At 44.6% G+C, this 9563-nt stretch overlaps 1 pseudogene; it reads left to right on the top strand.

Moving 5' to 3' along the window:
* The first annotated feature begins 850 nt into the window (after positions 1–850).
* Positions 851–5252, top strand: LOC118381949 (P43 5S RNA-binding protein-like; annotated as a pseudogene).
* Positions 5253–9563: the final 4311 nt, after the last annotated feature.

Genomic DNA, 9563 nt, shown 5'->3' with positions numbered 1-9563 from the left:
CGTCCAATCCTTGGGATTGGTAATAATAGTTTTGTTTGATCAAGGAATTAATAAACTCTTGCACCAAAAAATGTGTACATCCTTATCTCTCTCTCAAATCTGTAGTAAGATATGCCACCCTCTGCTGTAAGAATACAGTAGTTGCGTCGCAGCGTGTTGAATACATGATGAACAGTGGTGATCTGTGTTGATTTAAAAATGTATATATGTATAATATAATACATTTTTGACGTGACCTGCGTTTTGTATGTTTTTGAGTTCTGGAATGCTCAATTGAACGGAAACGATGCTGTACTGAACGACCAGTTGAAGAGCGGTAGGGTTTGGTTTATGGGTTGGGAACGCTGTCAGCATGGCCACTGGCCTTTAAAGACGTCACGCATTGCCTCAAGCCAGTCCGCCACACCCACCAAAAGTACCCCACGGTCTGTTCAATAACATGTTTTTGTTTATTTAACTAGGCAAGTCAATTAACTGCCTTGTTCAAAACGACATATTTGTATCTTGCCAGCTCGGGGATTCGATCGAGAAATATTTCGGTTACTGGCCCAACGCTCTAACCACTAAGCTACCTGCCGCCCCATTACTGGGAAATTGTGTCGTTCACTGCAAACCGTCTCGCAACGTAGCAAACGTTCAAGCGAACTGTAGCCACCTCAGGCATCGTGAGATCTGACATGTCTGCAATCAGTCAGCCTGGAACACGGCCATTCACTGCAAACACTGACACCTGACTTTAGCAATTTATTCGGCACACGTGCAACCTGGGTCAATTCACCTCAGTGCACTCTTAGAGGCTACAAGAGTTGTTGGCGTGGGGAACACTCTCCTCTTGATTGACAGTGTGTAACCGAATAGACGACTGGTTTCAAGAGGCAATGAACGCCGTAAGCCCAGGAACAGGACTCGGGTCCTCGACAACAGTTTTTTTTGTGGGGCGACGTTCAAACGGGAGTGGCGTTTGAAAGAGCACGAGACCGTGTACACAGGAGCAGTAAATATGATATGGGGACATGGCTTGATAATTGAGCGATATTCGAATTTAACAATGGTTCATGTGGATTTAACCCCATTCCCGAGCTAATTGATTTCGTGTAAAAAATAAAAAAAACATGTTTTGCTGAAGTGTGTAGACTCGCGATAGTTCGAATGGGAAAGTTATTTCTGAAGTTTGAGCCTCGTGATTAGTAGTCAAAGATTACGATTGTGTAAACTATAATTTATTGCCCTATTGGTTCTCGTTTCTCAGCAACCTTTTCAATGCGAAGTGGCTGAATGTGGCCGTCGTTTCTCACCGAAATCTCACCTGAGCCGCCACACCTGGGTGAAAGAATTCAGGTGTGTAAATTTCAGTTTACGTTTCATTTCGTACCCATGGGTTCGGCTATAGTTTGAGATTTCACTCACACTGGTTAATGTTTCACCCAACAGATGCACATTTGTGAGTCGCACAACTGCTTTCTTCAACGCGGACAAGTTGAAGACACGCCTATTATGCCCACGGCGAAAAGGACAAGTACTTTAAGGTTCCAGTCCACTAGATGGCGCCGAATAACCACGTTGCTATTTGGAGATTGCCCACTTTCAGTATCCTCTATTCCCTTTTTAACGGACCCCTTTGGCCCTGGCATGGGGTATGTTATGAAATGTGTTCTTGCCATTTAAGAAGCCATTTCCTTTTATTTACCATCATCTCAATGTGCTGAATGTTATATTGACTTGCTTAATTTTCCCCATGTGCAGTGCAGTTTCCCAAATTGCTTATTGACATTCAAGAAACAGAGGGTGTATAAATTACATTTGAAGGAGCGTGGAATATCTTCTGATTTCAAGTAAGTCACAATCTTTAATTGATCCGGTAGGCCTTACAGCCTTTGAAAATTGCACAAGGCCTAAGCTGTTGATGCACACACTCTATTTAAAACACAAGTGTATGTTTTAGTAGATTTAAATGTTTAATTATTCGGTCCCTGGTTTTTCTCTTCAGATGTTCAAAGAGAGGATGTGGAGTCAGGTTTGACACGCATTGTCGCTCGCAAAAGCCCATGAGAAGAAACATTTGCAATACAAATAGTCTGGGTAGCCATTTGACTAGATGTTCAGGAGTCTTATGGCTTTGGGGTAGTAACTGTTTAGAAGCCTCTTGGCCCTAGACGTTGCACTCCGGTACCGCTTGCTGTGTGGTAACAGAGGACAGTCTATGACTAGGGTGGCTGGAATCTTTGACAATTTTTAGGGCCTTCCTCTGACGCCGCCTGGTATAAAGGTCCTGAATGGCAGGAAGCTCTGCCCCGGGATATACTGGGCCGTTCGCACTTCCATCTGTAGCTCCGCTCAGTTGCCATACCAGGCAGTGATGCACCCAATCAATATCCTCTCTATGGTGCAGCTGTAGAACCTTTTGAGGATCTGAGGACCAATGGCAAGTCTTTTCAGTCCCCTGAGGGGGAATAGGTTTGGTCGTGCTCTCTTCACGACTGTCTTGGTGTGCTTGGACCATGTTAGTTTGTTGGTGATGTGGACACCAAGGAACTTGAAGCTCTCAACCTGCTCCACTACAGCCCCATTGATGAGAATGGAGGCGTGCTCGGTCCTCTTTTTCCTGTAGTCCACAATCTCCTTTGTCTTGATCACGTTGAGGAAGATGATGGTAAGCAGTTGTCATTGACTCTTAACCCAACACTGCCCATACATCTCTCCCACTCTGCAGGTTACCGATGCCCACAGCCTGAACGCAATCATTTTGAGCAAACCTGGGGTAAAATGCACAAGCACATGGCCAAACACCCAGGTAAGCACCCCACCAAACCCCCTTAACTGGCACTGTTACTGAAGGACTACGAAAAGCACAAATTACTGTACCAGTCCAGGCCAACCTGCCTTTACTGTTCCACTGTCATTGTTTTCACACTTTTTAATATTTTTCCTCAGTCTTCTACCACTTCTGTAAATGTCCTGCCTTCTACCCTGCTAGTTCTATTGTGACAGTGTTTGGGGGAAACGGCCTAAGATGTGTTGGCTGTCTATTAATGCAATTAAGGGGAAGTTTTATTTTATTGGTAACCTTCCGTGTCGAACATTCATACCCTTTACTCTCACCAGCTGCCTGCTCATACCATCTGTTTTGACTCATGGACAACTTGTTGGGCAGGAATCCAGCAGTGACATTTGCCTCTCTCCTGTCCCTGCAGCCACATTCACCTGTAAAGCTGTGCCAGAAGGTGTTTAAGCATGTGGACTCTCTGCGTAGACACAAGCGGACCCACGCCCTGCAGAAGCCTGTCCTGCTGTGCCCCAGCAGTGGCTGCAAGGCCTACTTCTCCACTACCTTCAACCTGCAGCACCACATCCGCAAGGCCCACCTGCAGCTCCTCAAGTACCATTGCTACTTCCCCGACTGCCACAGGACCTTTGCCATGCGGGTATGTACTGTGGGGTCTGTGTTCCGACGGCGTGAGACTGGTGTTCTAGGATCAGGTCCTGCAGTTCAATATGCTCTAAGGTGAAACTGATCCTCTATCAACACTCCTACTGAGTACGGCTAGTTGTTACACTTCCTGTGCTCCCCTGGTTAAGGGTTCCTTTTATCTGGCCAGGTAAGGGTTTGCAGTTCATTTATACAAGTGTGTGAACTTTCCAGAGGGCATTGAGTCATTCAAGGCCCTTAGGTATAGTGGAACTGTTTGCCCTTTCCATTGTCTTAGGCATATTATTTGTTTAGATGAGGGATGGGCAACTCCAGTCTCGGGGGGTGCGGCGCTGATTGGTGTCCCACTTTTGCCTAAGTTAACACACCACTCCAACAATTATCTGCTTGGAATGCAATTAATCAGCTGTTTGCTAGGATGGGGGGGGGTGGGTGACACCGCTCCGGTCCCTGACGACTGGAGATGCCCCTCCCTGATTTTAGGCGGTCTATTTTGCTGTTCTCTATTGAACACACTTGTAGCTTTCTGCCCGACGCTGCCTCTTCAGCCTGCCTGTCAGCTGTCTTACTAAGAACACGCATCCATAACTGTCTCGTCTTCTACAGCGACGACGTGCAGTTGGGTTTCAATCGCTGCGTGCGAAGCAGCCTGATGAATTTCTAAGTCGGCACTGAATGTCTTGTCAATTAACTATTAGTGGCTTATTTTCTATCACCTCCCCGTGGACAAAATGTCATTTTTAATCCCAATAAATATTTGTCCATGTAGCGGATGGAGATGTTTGCCGTTGTGGCATTGGTACGGTATAAATGTTTAGAATAGATTTGATCATACTTTGCTGCTGTCATAATGTTTGTACTCCATCATTGTTGTGATGAACACCTCTGTTCAATCGTCCAGGAGAGCCTAAGCAGACACCTGGCTCACCACGACCCAGATGCCCAACCCTGAGAAGGTAAGCATGGTTTTAGTCCAACTATCCTCTGTTGGTAAGATGACGTGGGTCTACTGTTTGGAGTGCTGAGTGTCTGGCTCTGGCTAGGGGATCATTGGTCTGTATGTGTGCCCTGAACCATGTCTTTGAAGCAGTTGAAAGTGGAGTCCCTTAGATGTCTGGTAGATTGATGGGAATCTATAGCAGCTTTGGGCATAGTGGGGCTCGAGGGAGGGGTGGTGTTTACTCACACAACGTCGGTCTTGTCTCAATTTGTCCGGCTCTGAAGCCCCTACAGGAAATGAAGTCCTTCTACACAGGCTTCTTGTCTACTGGGCAGTTAAAGTTAATGACTGTTCTGAACAGTTGTAGTGGTGAATTGTTCCACTAAACATTTTATACCTCCGAAATCCATTTATCTGTCGCATCTTGTTTTTCTCTCTGTAGCAGAAGCGCAAGCGACCCAAGAAGGACTGGCAGAAGCGTCTGGAAGGCCACCAGCTGCCCCTGGTGAAGGACGACCTGCGGCGCCTCTTCGCATTGTGCATGAGGGTGTCACGACGGGCAACGGTGGAGGTTAACATCTCAGGCCTCTTCAACGAGCGCAAGATCCCTCACTTTGTGGAATCGGAGGTCAACCTGTGTGACCTCTTCAGCATCAAGCCTCGAGCCTCCTTCCCTGCAGAGCGAGGCCCTGTGGAGGTCACGCAGCCAGATGTCACTGGTCAAGGGTTTAACTTGTAGTCTGAAAGTGCCGTAGTACTATATTGAGGTTAAATTGTAAATACTAGTGAAGTACCATTGCTCTTTTAGTTGCACTAAACTGAGATCTTGAATGATTTAAAACATGTTTTTATGGTACATATAAAGCTATTTGTCTCATTGTTTTCCTGGATAGAAGCACTATACAGTGCTATTTGCATCCTTTGCCTGATCAGACCTGACCCAATATAAATAAATAATTTGAAGTTGTTTGTCTAAATGTTCAGGGAAGATGGGATTGTGCCACCTAGTTTCTCTCTGACTAAATCAGTAATGACCTGTCAGGGTGATCAATCACCCTGCATCAGTCCTTAGTGTAAATACGGCTTGGGTCGTGTCTCTTGATGAGAGGGAGGTAATGACTCGGTTGCATTTTAATGATGCCAAGGAATGCAACCGGAACCAGCGATGCAAATTTTGGCACAAACCATTTTGTGTGATGTCAGTATACAGACCTAGGGCCATAGTGGGTGTGCAGGTTGACTTGCATTGACGTGAACTTTTCCTGACCTATGAGTGATGAGTCCCCCACCATTGATTCTTCACAGTGCAGGGCTCTGCTCAGGCACCAGGTCCACGTCACTAGATGACTCCTCAATCCAAACCCCCGGTAGAGGGGGAGAGCTGAGAACTGGCAGTACAAAATTGTCAGCTTTACAATTGGTGTGTCTTTTGAAAGACTGCAGAATAATTTAAGTCTGATCAGTGACGGCTTGTATCAAACATTTCTTCCATCTTCCCTATCTGCCACTTCAACTGAATTGCTCTGTAAATGTGGCTAGCTTTCTAGTGTTTGTTCCATCAGAACTCTGTATGACTTCAGCTGACTGCTAATGGCTAGTCTGCTGTGTTGCTGCCTACAGAGTGCGCTCTGTGATTAAATCAGTTGCCACCTGAACTTGTCCAATAAATACTGAATAAATAAATACTGAATAAAAATGCAACAATTTCACAGATCTTACTGGGTTACAGTTCAGATATGGAAATCAGTTAAATTGGGCCCTAATCTATGGATTTCACAGAACCCCACTGCCACCACGGGGCACTCTGTTCACAATGTTGACATCAGCAAACTGCTCAACCACACTAAGCCATACACTATCTGCCTGGAACAATTGAAACCGGGATTCTTTTGTGGAGAGTGCACTTCTCCAGTGGCCAACAAAGGGGAACATTTCCCCACTGATCTCTGTTACGACTCTGAACTGCAGTCAGGTCAACACCCTGGTGAGGACGATGAACTTCCCTGAGACTGTTTCTGACAGTTTGTGCAGAAATTCTTTGGTTGAGCAAACCCAGTTTCATCCTCTGTCTGACTGGCTGGTCTCGGATGATCCCGCAGGTGAAAGCTGGATGTGGAGGTCCTGGGCTGGCATGGTTGGTTACATGTGAGGCTGGTTGGACGTACTGCCAAATTCTCTGAAATGACATTGGCGGCTGTTTATGGTAGAGACATGAACACAATTATTTGGCAACACCTCTGGTGGATTGCACCTCCCTGGACCTCAGACATCTGTGGCGTTGTGTTACAAAACTACTTTTTAGAGTGGCCTTTTATTGTCCCCAGCACAAGGTGGACCTGTGTAATGATTATTCTGTTTAATCAGCTTATTGAAAAGCCACACCTGTCAAGTGGATGGGTTATCTTGGCGGAGTAGAAATGCTCACTAACAGGGATGTAAACAACCTTTGAGGGAAATGGGATTTTCATGCATTTGGAAAATCTCTGCGATCTTTTATTTCAGCTCATGTAACATGGGACCAACACTTTACATGACGCGTTTATATTTTTCTACTGAACAATTTACGGCTCTATTCAAACTGTATCACGGAAGTTTAGTTTTGCAGCGTGATTGAAATTGAACGGCGATGTTCCCGCTTTAGGGGAGACTGCATTCACTGTAAACGCTGCAGATGTCGGCTCAATCCCGAATGACCGTATTTCTACCGCGGAATCTGCAACTCCTCAGCTTCAACAGTTTGAGTCACTTTGTACCCTGTCAACTCACCAGTTGGAGAAAATGGAGAGTGTAGGAAGACTAACTTGTAATCCTACACCTACAGTGTAGACACAATCGTACACATGAGGTAATGTGTACTCTATACAAAATGAATGGTTTGTACGCAGATCCTCTTTTACACACTGGTGTACCGTCATATTCCAAGGTGTCGAGTTGTCCAAGGCCCGTGTTGTGGCTGTAATATGGCTGGGTCCAGTTTGACATTTCAAAGCCTTTGCTAAAGCCCACTTCCAGCCTGTCATGGAAGCTCTATTGGAGTCATTACTTTTGATGTGTTTTTTTCTGCTGCTGTTGTGGTGCTCCTTCTCCAGGGCTGCTCCTGTCGCCTCAGGCCGTGGCAACTCGTAATCCTTCACATAAACCTGGCCTATATGTCTGCTGCTCTGCTGGCTAACGGCCCAAACCATGGAGAGGGAACACGTGCGCTCTCCGTCTCTCCATTGTGTGTTTATGTGGTGCTAATGTCCAAGTGTTTATAATTACTTTGCATTTGGTGCTTTGTGTGAAATGTGTTTTTACAACAGATTAGACCATAACAGAAAGTCTTTGTTGCCCTCGTGTCCGAAGCGTAATTGAAATGTAAATGATTCACAAGTGTTCAGGGTGAGACAGGGTTAATTATAAATTGTGTGAGTCTGTGTTTGAGGGCTTTCAAAACAATGTGTTGCTTTGATGATTTATGATTTATTGTAATGGGACATCAGGGGGTCTCTAAGAATTTACAGTTGAGATTCAGCAGACTAGCTGTTTGGAAGATTGGCCCTGGCTGACTCTATGGTAATAAAATGGTTAAATTCAGCATATATGCACTTTCCTTTGCTCTTCATTTCCCCAGATTCATAAACATTTAATTTCCCAGAACAGTTATTCTAATAAATCTTTTTACATAGAATGCTGAATAAATTTCAGCAATAAGGCCCAAGTGGGTGTGGTATAATGTAGGGCCAAAATACCACGTCTAAGGGCTGGACACTTAGCTGTGGTATATTGGCCATAAATCACAAACACCCGAGGTGCCTCATTGCTATTAGAAACTTGTTACCAACATAATTAGAGCAGTAAAAATAAATGTTTTTTCATACCCGTGGTATATATTCTGATATACCATGGTTGTCAGCCAATCAGCATTCAGGGATCAAACCAGCCAGTTTATAAATATATATACATTTTAAGTCGGAAGTTTACATAAACTTAGGTTGGAGTCATTATAACTTGTTTTTCAACCACTCCACAAATTTCTTGTTAATTAACAAACTATAGTTTTGGCAAGTCGGTCAGGACATCTACTTTGTGCATGACACAAGTAATTTTTCCAACAATTGTTTAAAGACAGATTATTTAACTTATAATTAACTGTATTACAATTCCAGTGGGTCAGAAGTTCACATACACTAAGTTGACTGTGCCATTAAACAGCTTTTAAAATTCCCAAAATTATGTCTTGGCTTTAGAAGCTTCTGATAGGCTAATTGACATCATTTGAGTCAATTGGAGGTGTACCTGTGGATGTACTTCAAGGCCTACCTTCAAACTCAGTGCCTCTTTGCTTGACATCATGGGAAAAACAAAATAAATCAGCCAAGACCTCCACAAGTCTGGTTCATCCTTGGGGGCAATTCCCAAACGCCTGAAGGTACCACGCTCATCTGTACAAACAATAGTACGCAAGTATAAACACAATGGGACCACGCAGCCGTCATACCGCTCAGGAAGGAGATGCGTTCTGTCTCCTAGAGATGATCGTACTTTGGTGTGAAAAGTGCAAATCATTCTCAGAACAACACCAAATGACCTTGTGAAGATGTTGGAGAAAACAGGTAAAACGAGTCCAATATTGACATAACCTGAAAGGCCGCTCAGCAAGGAAGAAGCCACTGCTCTAAAACCGCCATAAAAAAGCCAGACTACGGTTTGCAACTGCACATGGGGACAAAGATCATACTTTTTGGAGAAATGTCCTCTGGTCTGATGAAACAAAAATGGAACTGTTTGGCCATAATGACCATCGTTATGTTTGGAGGAAAAAGGGGGAGGCTTGCAAGCCAAAGAATATCATCCCAAACGTGAATCACGGGGGTGGCAGCATCATGTTGTGGGGGTGCTTTGCTGCAGGAGGGACTGGTGCACTTCACAAAATACATGGCATCATGAGGGAGGAAAATTATGTGGATATATTGAAGCAACATCTCAAGACATCAGTCAGGAAGTTAAAGCTTGGTCGCAAATGGGTTTTCCAAATGGACAATGACCCCAAGCACACTTTCAAAGTTGTGGTAAAATCGCTTAAGAACAACAAAGTCAAAAATATTGGAGTGGCCATCACAAAGCCCTGACCTCAATCCTATAGAAAATTTGTGGGCAGAACTGAAAAAGCGTGTGCAAGCAAGGAGGCCTAGAAACCTGACTCAGTTACACCAG

Source organism: Oncorhynchus keta, chromosome 32 (genome assembly GCF_023373465.1).
Source record: "Oncorhynchus keta strain PuntledgeMale-10-30-2019 chromosome 32, Oket_V2, whole genome shotgun sequence".
NCBI classification, from domain to species: Eukaryota; Metazoa; Chordata; class Actinopteri; order Salmoniformes; family Salmonidae; genus Oncorhynchus; species Oncorhynchus keta.
The sequence above is the reverse complement of the archived record's forward strand: the minus strand, read 5'-3'. Positions and strand labels throughout refer to the sequence as shown.